A 14,123-nucleotide genomic window follows, 5' to 3' on the forward strand; every position below is an offset into this window, starting at 1 on the left:
ACCTTAAGAATCAGACGTCATCGATTGAGCGCTCGGTGATGGTGCATGTTGTGCTCGTTTTGAAGTTTCGGAGTTCTCGGCTAAGAGTCTTGCCTCCGGGCCTCGAAACGTTTTGTGCTTTGACTCGATTTGCGGACCAGGTCTTGTTTTCTCTTCCCGAAGGGAGGGAGAGGTCTTGTAGACCATCTCTCAGTGGTCGTAGACTACTTTTCGTGGTCGTAGGCCACTGTCCCCGTTCGGAGACTAGTTTCTGGTTTTTCGGAGCCGTCGGCCGTGCGCCTTGGTTCGGGACCGCGTAACATTCTCCGTTTGGCACGGTCTTTGGGAGACACCTTGTTTCCTCCATCTAGAGGGACACTGTGGTCCGGGAGACCACTTTTGTGGCCGTACGTCACTTTTGGTGCTCAACAGCCAGTTTTCGGGGCACCCGGCCGCGCTTTTTGCCCCTCGAACTCTCGTTTGGCATCCATGTTGGTTCATTTTTGGCATGAGCCTTGTTTTCCTTGTTTGGGAGGTGGTACAAAGGTGGGAGACCACATTTTCTCTTGGAGACCACTTCTCTCTCCGCCAGTCGATTTTCTTGTCGAGAAGCTGGTTTTCTTGGTCTTTGGGCCACATTTCCTGGTCTCCTACCACACCACTAGCCTACTTTCAAAGTGAAGACCACCAAATGAAGCCACCGACCAGTTTTTGTGTGGGAGACCACTTTCCCTGGTCGGCCGACCAGGGGAAGTGGTCGGCCGACCACCTTAACTGGTCGGCCAGCTTTCTCCTGTTCTGTCTGACTGAGTGGATGCCAGCTGTGCTAGCTGAAAGGCACAGACTGTATAGTGTATGGAGGATTTGCACCCTTGATTTAGCTTGTTGAGGAGGCTTGAACCCTTGTTCTAGCTTCTTGAGGAAGCTTGAACCTTTGCTCCTCTATAAGAGAGGGCCTCCATCTCCTTATACCAGGTTCCAAATTTTTTTTTGCTAAGGCAAGATATTTATCTCTCTCTATATCTCTTCATTTTGGGTTTAAAAAGGGCATTGTTCTTGACCTATTGCACACAACCTAATAGCCTAACACCCTCACCTTGTTACCAAGCTACTGGAGGGTCTTGAGAGAGCTTAAGGAGCTGGTTTTTGGTCCCAAAGTTGGCTGGTTTTGCTGAGCTTCAAGGGTAACTCATTTTCTCCCTTTTTAAGCATTATTTTGATCCTTCTCTTAGCCTCATTTGCATGCTTATTTGAGGTTTGTTGTCAACTGAAAAAAGCTTTATTTTTTAGCATTATTCATGTTTGTTTAAGGCCATTTTCCTGTTGGAGGTCATCTACCCTCTTGCATGCTTCATTTAGCCTTGTTTTGAGCCATGCCTTAAGGCCTTTGTATTGACCTTTGCTTGGCCTTTTAGCCACTGAAATCTAGTGGATTTTCAGTGGTTGGCATGCTGTTTTGAGGGCCAAAATTAGAGAGGGATGACCCTCTCTCTTTTGGCCTTGTTTGTTTGCATATTTGGCCTTTCCAAGGAGCCTATATTTTCATACTTTCTAGCCTTGGTTCAGACCATTTTTAGTGACTTTTAGGACCTGCCTAGACTCTTTCTGGGGCTGGTTTGGTCACCTCATGTTTGCCTCTTGCATGTGTAGAATAATCCTCTTCATTGCTTATCAAAGGAGCATGCCATTCTTGCATGTATTGGTCATGTTTCAGTGGGTTTTTGGTCATTCTTTGGCATATCATAACTCTATCTTTTGCTAGTTTAGTGGCCTCTTAAATGCTTCACATGCTTGTAGTGTAAACCATGCTCACTAGCTTACATTACATGTTGTTTTGGCCATTGATTCTAGCATATTTTGGCCATACTTCAAACTGATTTTGTTCATATTTTGGGCTGCCTTAGCTCTATTTTGAGGCCTCTTGGTCGAATGATGCTTGCCATGCATACTTGTAGTGTAATATCCTTGCCTAGCCTTGAGTTTTGGAGTCCCTTGCATGCTTAACTTGAGGTGTTTCCATGTCTTGGCATCATTGAACATGTTATTTCAGAGCCTATACTTGTGCCATGTTCCCATGTTTTCCACTCCTTAAATGCGTTTGAGAGTTGTGCTTGTATACCTCATTTATAGGCCATTGCATGAGCTTCATTTTTGTGCATTTCAAGCCATGGTCTTAGTCCATTTTTCCACTGTTTTGGACCTGCATAGGGACTATTTGGGGTTGGTTTGTTCATTTGGCATTGCTTTGCATACCTCTAGTGTAATGCACTTCACTAGTTTCGGTATTTGAGCCATTCAACATGTATAACATGAGTTGTTTGCATGATTCGGGACCATTTTGTATGTCATTTCAGAGCTGGAACATGTGTTGTTATGCCATATTTCATCCTTTCCATGCTTTCATACAGTTATATCTTGTACCCTAGGCGTTGGTCGGCCCTTGCATCTTGCATGTTTGCATGTGTTTTGTTGCCTTATTTTCATCATGTATGGCCACTGATTTGGGTGTGGCTGAGGCCCATTCATTTTGGTTTAATTCTATTTTGCATCGCGTATGCCATTGTAGTTCATAGCATTGAGTATGCCATATTGTCTCATGATTGATCATTGCATTGCGCATGCCTTGTTCACTTCATTGTGTATGATAGTCTTCACATGTGCATTGTGTATGACATATAGTATCATGTGCATTGAGTATGCCATTGTTAGTTCGTAGCATTGCACATGCTAGTTTGCATGTTTGCATGTCATCCTTTGCATGTTTGCATGACTTAGTTGCATCGCCTTAGGATTACATGCTTGAGGTCGCATTGTGCATGCCATTCTACTTGTTGCATTGTGTTTGGAATAGGAGTTAGTCCAAACACAGGAAACGAGGGACATTTCATACTCCAAGTGATGAAACGTGCCTCGATTCTCAGTCGCCGACACTCTTGACTAACACATGATGGAGTTTAGGCATTTATGTGTTTATATGTGCATTCATTTCACATTGAGTCGTGCAATCCGACTCCTCGGCCATCATGCATTGAGATGCGTGATTGGTGGCCCGAGGGCCGAGGACTACATTCCCTTGAGCTTATGCAATGACGGGGAGAGGGGTTGTGCACACATATGTTGAAAATACCTTGCCATGCCTCTCTCTTGCCAGAAACCAGAGGCAGAAACTGGTTGGCCGACCACCCCTTTTGGTTTCTCCCACAAAAGGTGGTCGGCAGGTGGTCTCTAAGGCCAATAGCTGGTCGGCTGCCTTCCCATGGGTTCCCAGGGTGTAGTTTCAGCCTTCTGGAGCTTTGTGCAAGTTTTTGAGATCAATTGCAAACAAAGGCGAGCTGGGGCATCGCGATGGATTTCCCGACAAGACGACTCGAGCATGCATGCATCCTTTATCATTCAAAGCAGAGCTGAGGCAACCCATTTTACATAGTTTGCATGCTAGTTTAGTTAATTTGTTAATTAGCTAGTGTTGTGTAATAATTAGTTAATTTGATTCTGTATTATTTATTCGGACCCTCCGAGAGAGGGCAATGTTGTAATAAGTGTGCGTGTGTGTGATGTATGTCTTCCAACCCCATGTCTTTCTCCCTTTCATTTACCAGCTTATGATGGTTAATTTTAGGGTACATTTCAATTAGCATCCTTATGCTCGTATGTTTGCAACCATTCATCTGTTTTGTATGCACCGGGCTCGGCACATCATACTAACTGCATCGTATTTCAATTCCAAGTTGAATACATGTTAGCATCTCATATGCCATCTTAGAATAGCCGAGCCTATCTTAGTTGCATTCTTGCATGTGTTGCATTAGGCATCCCAGCATAATTAAGATTCATGCATGTTTTCTAATTAGCTTCTTTTTTTGACCCAGAGTACTCGGTAAGTGTTTATGCTTTAGCATTCTTGCATGCGTGTGAGTGACTGTCATGATAGCATGTTTACCATGAGGCTATGTTCTTATGTGATATAACTGCCTGAATGCCTGTGGGTGAAGGTTGGGTTGCTTGAATTGGAATAATTCGTCGAAACCCGTGTTTTAGCCTACTTGCGAGTAGCAAACTTCAATCCATTTTCAAAACAAACGGATATGCGATGCTTTGTTTCAACTTAGGCAATCTAGTCTATACTTGTATGCTGTGCGCATCACATAGTAATTCTAGGTTAATAACCGGAATAAGAGCACACGTGTTTTAAAAAACAAGATATCATGCTTAGTAGTGGCCGATCTTTGATCAAGGCGGGCGGGGGTGCTCATGAAATGACCTTTCCCAATCGTACCCAAGTTCCCGAGCCGAGGCAACTTTGGTGATGACGAACACTATAGACACCCCATTTTTGACCGCTCTTAAGACTTGGGCACTATTGATGGTTTACTTGATGGAGAAAGGTGTGCAGGGAAAAGGTTCAGTTTCTTCAGCAATGAGAGAGTCAAATCTCAACGTCATACCCCTTTTGGACCAAAACAATCTTGTTCAAAAGATTTTAGACCTTAAAACCCTCTCTTTCAAAATGTTTTGAAAATAAAGTTCCTACGATGTTCCGACGCTCGCATTTCGTTAAATGTTGTACTTTTCGGTAAACCGAGCACAGACAAAGTGGAAATGAATGAAAGAGAGATGAAATCTTTGAAAAATCTTTCAAAACACTTAATTTAGGGGTTTGGAGTTGAAGAAAAGAGGAGAAAAGGGAAGAAATCTAGTTGGGGGGAGAAAATGGGCATGAACCGTCAAGAGAGAGTCGAGCAGCCCTCGCTGAATCGGGCTTATTCATTTGTATACTTGGATTTCAGATATGAGGCCACCACCGTTGGAAATCTTACTTTCGGGGCTTCATTTTTCACTCAAGAATCTCCTAAAGCCAAGTCCGGACGGGGGAGATATGGTTGGTTGAAGTAGGGCATCAATCTGGTTGGACCGAATCTGCACGGCTTCACCAAAATAGGCATAACTTTTTGCACAATTGGAATATTAGTGCAAGGATGGTGCCATTGGAAAGCTAACTTCTGGGGCTTCATCATAAGAGATGGCTGACCACCTTAGACCTTTTGACCTGGTCGACCGACCAGGTCAAGTGGTCGGCTGACCACTTGAACTGGTCGGCCAGCTCTCTGCAGCTTTGTCTCTGTGAGTTGGTCCCAGCTGTGGCAGCTGGAGGGGGCACAGAATGGATTATGGAGGATCTTTGGCCTTGTTTCTTGGCTTCTTGGAGAAGCTTTGGTCTCCTTGGTCTATAAAGGAAGCCCTCCATCTCCATTGCAAGGGTGCAGATTTTGGTGAAGGCTTACAGATACATCCCTCTTTGTGTCTCTCCCTTTGAGCCCTAAAAGAGTGAGCTCTTGACCCCTTTGCATACCATCTCCTAACCTAACCCTCCACCATCACTCTAAGCATCTTGGAGGCCATTTTTAGACGCTAAGGGACTGGTTTTTGGGTCCAGAGATTGCTGGTTCTTGCTGTGCCACAAGGGTAACCATTTTCTCCCTTTTGAGCATCATTTTGATCCTTATTTTAGCCATACTTGCAAGCATATTTGAACTTTGGTGTAAACTAAAAAAAATCTTATTTTGAGATTCTTAACAAGTTTGTTTAAGGTCATTTTTCTGTTGGGGGTCATTTACCCCCTTGCATGCTTGTTTTCATCTTGTTTTGAGCCATGCATTAAGGCCTTTGAAGTGAGCTTTGTTTGGCCTTCTAGCCACTGAAATCTAGTGGATTTTTAGTGGCTAGCATACTGTTTTGAGCCCCAAAATCAGAGAGGGGTGACCCTCTCACCCCTTGTCTTGTTTACTAGCATTGTTGGCCTAACAAAGGGGCCTATATTTACACACTTCTTGAGCATGTTTCAGGCCATTTTTGGTGGGTTTTAGGACCTTCATGATCTCTATCCAGAGGTGGTTTTTCCATATTAGGTGTCCCTCTTGCATGTGTAGAGTAACCTTCTTCATGGCCTTTCAAAGGAGCCTTTACTTGCATGCTTCCTAGCCTCATTTCAGGCCCTTTTCAGTGAGTTTTAGGGCCTTCATAACCTCTGTCTAGAGGTGGTTTTTCCATTTTGGATGTCCGTCTCGCGCGTGTAGAATAACCCTCTTTTGGGCCTTTCAAAGGAACATATCATCCTTGCATGCATTGACCATGCTTCCATGAGTTTTTGGGCTTTATTTGGCATGGCATACTTCTGAATTTTGTTGATTTGGTGACCTCTTGATTGCCTTACATACTTGTAGTGCAAATCGTCTTTACTAGTTTACATTGCATGCTATGTTGGCCCTTGATTTTAGCACTTTTTGGCCAGGCCTTAAACTAATTTTGTGCATGTTTTGACTGCCTTAGCTCTGTTTTTGGGTCTCATGGTCGAATGATGCTTGTTTTGCTAGCTTGTAGTACAATATCCATGCCTAGCTTTGAGTTTTGAGGCCTATTGCATGCATATACTGAGGTGTTTTCATGTTTTGGGGCCATTGCATATCATATTTCAGAGCTTATATGTGTGCCATATTCCCATGATTTTCACTCTTTAAGTGCATTTGAGAGTTGTACTTGTATGCCTCATTTACCGACCATTGCATGAGCTTCATTTGAATGCATTTCGAGGCATTTTTTGGACCATTTTCCCACTGTCTTGGACCTGCCTAAGGTCTGTTTGGGGGTGGTTTAGTCATTTGTGCACGCTTTGTATACCTATAGTGTAATCCACTCCACTAGTTTCGGTATCCGAGTCATCTAGCATGCATTATGTGAGGTGTTTGCATGTTTTAGGGCCATTGAGCATGTCATTTCAGAGCTGGATCATGTGCCATTTTATGCCTTATTTCATCCTTTGCCATGCTTTGTTAGAGTTGCATGTTGTGCCTTAGGATCGGTCCTTTGCATTCGTGCATGTTTGCATGTATGTTGTTGCCTCATTTTCATCATATGGCCACTGATTTGAGTGTGACTGAGGTCCACTCATACTGGTTTAAGTCCACCTTGCATTGTGTATGCCATTTGGTTCATGTTGTTGCATGTTTGACCATCGCATTGTGTATGCTTTTATTATGCCTTTGTGTATGTCCATCTTCGTATGTGTGCATTATGTATGCCATATAGCTCATGTGCATTGTGTATGCCATTTTAGTCCACAACATTGCGTATGCTAGGTTGCATGTGTGCATATCATCCCTCGCATGCCAGCATGATTAGGGTGCATTGCATTTAGGGTTGCATGTTAGTCGCATTGTGTATGCCATCTCATTGCATTGTGTTTGGAGTAGGGTTAGTCCAAACACGGGAAATGAGGGGCGTTTCGTACTCAAAGTGACGAAACGTGTCTCCATTTCCGATCGCCGACCCTCTTGACTAACACATGATGGAGTTTAGGCATTTATGTGTTCATATGTGCATTCATTCCATATCAAGTCATGCAATTCGACTCCTCGGCAATCATGCATCGAGATGCGTGATTGGTGGCTCGAGGGTCGATGACTACACTCCCTTAAGCTTGTGCAATGATGGGAGAGTGGTCGTGCACACATTTGTTGAAAATACCTTGATGTGCCTCTCTCTTGCTTTGTGTTGTAGGAAACCAGGAACAGGAGGCAGAAACTGGTCGGCCGACCAGCTTTTCTGGCAGGCCGACCACCTCTTTTGGCCTCCACCACAAAAGGTGGTCGGTAGGTGGTTTCCAAGGCCAAGGGCTGGTCGGCAGCCCTCCCACAACTTCCCAGAGTGGAGTTTCAGCCTCTTGGAGCTTCTTGCAAGTTTCTGAAATCAATTGCATACAAAGGCGAGACGAAGCATCGCGATGGATTTCCCGACGAGGCGACTCGAGCATGCATGCATCCATTGTCATCCAAAACAGAGCCGAGGCAGTCACATTCATTTAGTTTGCATGGTTACTTAGCTAGTTTGTTAATTAGTTAATGTCCTGTAATAATTAGCTGTAGTTCATTATTCATTTGGTTTTGTATTATTCGGATCCTCCGAGGAGGGCAATGTTGTAATAAGTGTGCGTGTGTGTGATGTATGTCTTCTAACCCCACGTCTTTCTCCCTTTTATTTACTAGCTTTTGATAGTTAGTTTAGGGCATCTTTCAATTAGCATACTTATACTTGCATGTTTGCATCATTCATCTGTATTGCATGCACCGGGCTCGGCGCATCATGCTAACTGCATTATATTTCAATTCCAAGTTGAATACATGTTATCTGTTGCATTTCATATGCCATGATTAGAATAGCCGAGCCTATCCTAGTTGCATTTTTGCATGTGTTGCATTAGCCATCTTAACATGAACTAGGATCATGCATTGATTACTAACTAGTTTCTGTTTTGGCTTGGAGTACTCGGTAAGTATTTATGCTTTAGCATCCTTGCATGTGTGTGAATGATTGCCATGATAGCATGCTTACCATGAGGCTATGTGCTTATGTGATATACCTGCCTGAATACCTGTGGGTGAAGGTTGGGTTACTTGAGTTGGAATAATTCGTTGAAACCCGTGTTTTAGCCTACTTGCGAGTAGCAAACTTCAATCCATTTTCGAAACAAACGGATATGCGATGCTTTGTTCCAACTTAGGCAATCCAGTCTATACTTGTTTTGTTGTGCGCATCACATAGTAATTCTAGGCTAATAACCGGAATAAGAGCACATAATGTTTTCAAAACTCGATATCATGGTTAGTAGAGGCTGATCTTTGATCGGGCGAGCGGGGGTGCTCACGAAGTGACAGTCCCCAATCGTACCCATGTTCTCGAGTTGAGGCAACTTTGGTGATGACGGACACGTGGCCTTAAGAACTGTGATTTATCAATCTCGCATTGTACTTTGCGAGATCAGATTAAGAACTGTGACATTTGAGTTCGAGCTATAATAAGCCTAATGAACAAAACGGGATTCCCTTTCGGGACGTTCGGGGACGTCAACAGACACGTGGCCTTAGGCACGAGTCAGGGTTTCCTAAATTCCCCCAAAATAAAATATTTAGGTGGCGACTCTGTATCTGGAAAAACAGTCTGTGTTTGGCATTTCTTTCTAAAAATCTGTTTTTCAAAACGATTTGCTGGATTTGGACTCTATGGTGATTTAAGGATCTTGCATTGCACTTTGTGAGATTAGATTCAGAACCGCGACATTGAGTCCGAACTGTAGTGAGCCCAATGAACAAAACGAGATTTTCTCGGGATGTTCGGGCGTGTCTACACCAACACACTACCTAATAGAAGGCATCCCTCTAGTCTCACCCCTCGGTGCTCGAGCCCTGCTCGTCGAAGGGGCATCTACTGCCCGGGCCCTACTCGTTGAGGGGGCGTCTGCTGTCCGAGCCTTGCTCAACGAAGCAATATCAGCTGCTCTCCCTGTGTGAGCACGACAACCTGTCAACGGGGGTGTAGACACCCCATTTTTGACCGTCCTCAAGACTTGGACGTCATCGTTTGAACACTCAGTGATCATCCATGTTCGTGTTCAGTTTGAGATCCCGAAGGACTCGGCTGCGTGCCTTGTCTTAGGATCTCTCGACTTGACTGTTTTGTGCTTGGTTGTGGACCAAGGACTTGTGGTTTTTGCACCTGAGGGCAGGAACTGGCTTTTTAGCCATCCCTTAAACCCACCAGTCGTGGCATGAAGCCACCGGCCTTTCTTTCTTTGTACCAACCATTTTGTTGGTCGGTCGGCACAGATATTTGGTCGGTCGACCATTTATTTGGCCGTGTGTCTCTTTTTCTGGCTGGTGCCTCCTTTTTGCCTTTTTTAGGCATTGTGCATGCCCGTAGTGCGAGCTGGAGTGCACGGACTTGTCCTCCATATGTATGGAGAACTTGCACCCTTTTTGCTCTAAGCTTCTTGAAGAAGCTTAGACCCTTTGTCTTGACTTCGTCCAGAAGATTGAACCCTTTGTCTTAGCTTCCCCAAGAAGCTTGGACCTTTGGTCTAACTTCTTGAGGAAGCTTGACCCCTTTGCCTTAGCTTCTCTAAGAAGCTTTCGCCCTTGTTTTGTTCTATAAAAGGAGGCCTCTTTTTCCTTTAGAGAGGTTCAGCAAATAAGAGATATATATGGCATATACACCACTCTCTCTCTATATCTCCCTCTCTCTCTACATTTGTGAGTTAGAGTGTCCAAAAGTGAGTTTTGTTCTTAGTTTTGCACTAAAACACCTAGTGTTACACCATACCTTGGTTATTGAGGTGTTGAGAGGTTGTTTTTGGAGCTTTTGAGTTGGTTTTGATCAGAAAAGGGGGTTGGAGTTTTGGTTCTTGAAGTGTTCTTCAAGGGTGAGCACTATTGCTTTATATTCCCCATTCTTGCACTAACTTTTAACCTACTTTGCATGTTGTTTTAAGCTTTGTGTATAACTGATAAAAGTTTTGATTTTTCATGTTTAAGATGTTTCATTAAGGTCATTTTTGTGTTTGGGGTCGACCTCCCCCTCTTAGGCCTTGTTTGGCCTCTTTTGTGCCTTCTTTGTTGAGCTTTGGGAACTTTCGTGTATTGGCCTTCTCGCCACTGAAATCAAGAGGATTTTCAGTGGTGGTGAAGGGGTTTTGATGTCTTGCATAGGGGAGGGACACCCCTCTCCCTTTGTGTCTCATTTGCTTGTGTTTTGGCTCATAAGGGAAGCATGCATGCCTAGCTTTGTTTGGCTTTATCTCAGAGGTTATTTGGTGTTTATCTAGCTTGTTTTACCTCTGTTCCATGTTGGTTCGTCGACCCCTTGCACGCACCATACACTTGCCTTGCATTCCTCTATTTTGCCTAGAGATGCATCTTGCATTTGGATCACCATGCTTGTATGTTTTGGCTTAGCTTTTTGAAGTTTTTGGTCATGTTTTGTCTTGTTCAAGCTATGTTGGGTGTTGATGTGGTCATGCTTTCCATACTTTGTATAGCCTCTTTGCATTTTAGCTTGTTGGCTTTGGGTGTATGAGTCTTTAGCATGCATTACTTAGGCTATTTCAGTGATTTGGAATCACTTATCATGCCATTTCAGTCCATGTTTTATGCTTACATGCTTGCATTTGATTACTCTTTCAATGCCTTGAAGAGTTGTGGTCCTATGCTCCATGTTTGAGTCCTTGGTGTATGCCTTTTTGTTTAAATCCTTGGGCCACCATATCAGTGGGTTTTGGGGTGTATTCTAACGCATTGAAACTCTATTTTTGGTTGCATAATCCATGCCATGTGTGGTCATGATAGCATTGGTGTGCATGTTTGCATGAGCATTTGTCCATCATTTCCATCACTTTTGGCCACTGTTTATGGCAAGGTTGAGGTCTGCCCTTTGCGGTTTAAGTCTGCCATTGCATGTTCGTCGCACGTTTGTTGCATATTTGGTTCATTGTGTGTTGGCACATGCTAGTTCCATTGCATATTTTTCCATATTTGCTACATTGCATTTTGCATGCTTGGCATATTGCATATTTGCATGTATAGGATGCATTGCATTTGGCATGTTTTGCTAACTTAGCCTAATATTGCATGCTTGATGTCGTTTTGTACAATTGAGCCATATTGCAAACATACATTGCATTATGTTTGGTTTGGGGTGTCAAGCCAAACATGGGGCGTGAAGCATTCACTCGTTTGCTGCATTCATTTACATTGATATGCAAGCTTGGTGCCTTTGGCCATCATGCATCGAAATGCGTGGTTGGTGGCCCGAGGGCCGAGGGCCACACTCCCTTGAGTCTATAGAATGATAGGGAAAGTAGCCATGCACACATTGCTTTGAAATTTCCTTGCCATGCACTGTCTGTCCTCTGTTGCTGTCAAAACAGGATTCTGCAGGAATATTTGGCCGACTGACTACATACAGTGCCGACCGACCAAAAATATCTGGCCGATGGCTTCACAACTGGTCGATGACAATTTATCAATGGCCGGTGGCATCCCAGAATGATCAGGGCGTGGTTTAGAAGCATCAAGAATATTTTCACGATGCTCAGAGATGCAGAACATTGCAAACGGAGGCAACAGTGGCATGGCAACGGGTTTCCGAGCGAGGCAATCGAGCATGCATCATTCAAGCATTCCGAGGCGGGGCTGCGGCCACCTCCTATTGTATTTAATTTATTAATTGATTAGGGTTTTGTAATATTTAATTAGCTAGGGTAGTTAATTATTTATTCAGTTTGTGTTATTTATTCGGACCCTCCGAGGAGGGCAATTTTGTAATAAAGTGTGTGTGTGTGTGATGTATGTCTTCCAACCCCACGTCTTTTTCCTTTTTATTTTCCAGCTTATGATGGTTAGTTTAGGGCATGTTTCAATTAGCATACTTGTGATAGCATGTTCGTATTCATTCATATGTCTTGCATGCACCGGGCTCGGCGTACCATACTAACTGCATTGTATTTCAATTTCGAGTTGAATACTTGTTAGTTGTAGCATTTCATATGCCATCTTTAGAATAGCCAGGCCTATTGTAGTTGTATTCCTACATGTGTTGCATTAGGCATTTCAGCATAGTTCGGATCATGCATGGATTTCTAACATAGCTTCTGTTTTGGCTTGGAGTACTCGGTAAGTGTTTATGCTTTAGCATCCTTGCATGTGTGTGAGTGACTGCCATGATAGCATGCTTACCATGAGGCTATGTGCGTATGTGATATAACTGCCCGAATGCTTGTGGGTGAAGGTTGGATTATCTGACTTGGAATAATGCATTGACTGTGAGTTTTAATCCCACTTGAGAGTTGCAAACCATCACGTTTTCTAAGCCCACCCGAGGGTGGCAAATCCACGTCTTAGCCTACTTGCGGGTAGTACCATCAAACCATTTTCAAAATAAACAAACATGAGATGTGTTGTTCCAATTAAAGCGATCCAATCTATACTTATATGTTGTGCGCTTCACGTAGTAAATCTAGGCTAATAACCGGAATAAGAACACATATGTTTTCAAAACAAAATATCATGTTTAGTAGTGGCCGATCTTTGATCGGGCGAGCGGGGGTGCTCATAGCTGACCTTCCCCAATCGTACCCAAGTTCCCGAGCCGAGGCAACTTTGGTGATGACAGATATGTGGCTTTAGGCAACGAGTCAGGATTTCCTAAATTTCCCAAAAATAAAACATTTAGGTGGCGACTCTGTATCTGGAAAAATAGTCCATGTTTGGCACTTTTTTCTAAAAATCTGTTTTTCAAAACGATATTCTGGACTTGGACTCTTTGATGATTCATCGGTCTTGCATTGCACTCTGTGAGATTAGATACAGGACCGTGACATTTGAGTCCTGAACTGTAGTGAGCCGAAATGAACAGAACGGGGTTTCCCCCCGAGATGTTCGGGTGCGTCTACAGTTTCTGGCGACTCTGCTGGGGATTTAGAGAACTTGACTCGAACTCATGATATTTTGTTTTGACTACACTTATGTGTTTCTTTGCATTGCATTTGCATTGGTGTGCCTAGGACATCGTGTTTGCCATCTGCTATTCCTGAACGGTTTGCCGGAGGCTCGCTTTGTTAAGTGTGCCATAAGGCTGACCAGTTATGGGCTCTGCCACGATGGGAACAAGAACCCCAATTTTTATCGGGGCACCCTTTTTGACCATTCGACCTAGTGCATATTCAGAATCCATAGTGACCATTCCAAGCTAGGACAGGTTACTTACCCAATTATAGGTTGTTTGAAATCGCTGCGTGCGTAGTCAAACCCTAGCTCCTAACAAAATAGGACAGGGAAACCCCCCCTAGCATAGGAGTGTTTTGGCTCTCACTTGTTTGCTATGTGCTTTTAGAGTTGACCTCTACAGGGAACGCACATATCCGTTTGCAAGTCTAGGCATCAGGCCTACGGGCACTAGTTCAGTATTTTTGGAGTCAGTTATCTGAGGGTATCAGATTCAGTTTTGGAGGCAGTGATTTGGGGAACAATGATTAGTATTTGAGAAAAGTCTATTCAGCTTATTAACTGTGTCTTGTGTGTTTATTTACGCTGTTATGCTGTCCGTTTGTTTATTTCCTTACTATTGCTTTATTTATCTTTTTGCTAGGGTAGTTTAGCACAATTGCTTCCGACCAAGCAGATATTCCCCAAGCACTCCGGACTAGAGGTCGTCGACTCTATCGATCTGAGGATCTAGTAGACGGACAACCAGTGTTTTATTCCTTACCCCCGGTTGTCAAGCAGAGGTCAAGAAGATGCAGTGTATCGGTACCGAGATTG

This window comes from Camellia sinensis, chromosome 10 (assembly GCF_055761805.1).
Source record: "Camellia sinensis isolate YWXY chromosome 10, ASM5576180v1, whole genome shotgun sequence".
Classification (NCBI taxonomy): domain Eukaryota; kingdom Viridiplantae; phylum Streptophyta; class Magnoliopsida; order Ericales; family Theaceae; genus Camellia; species Camellia sinensis.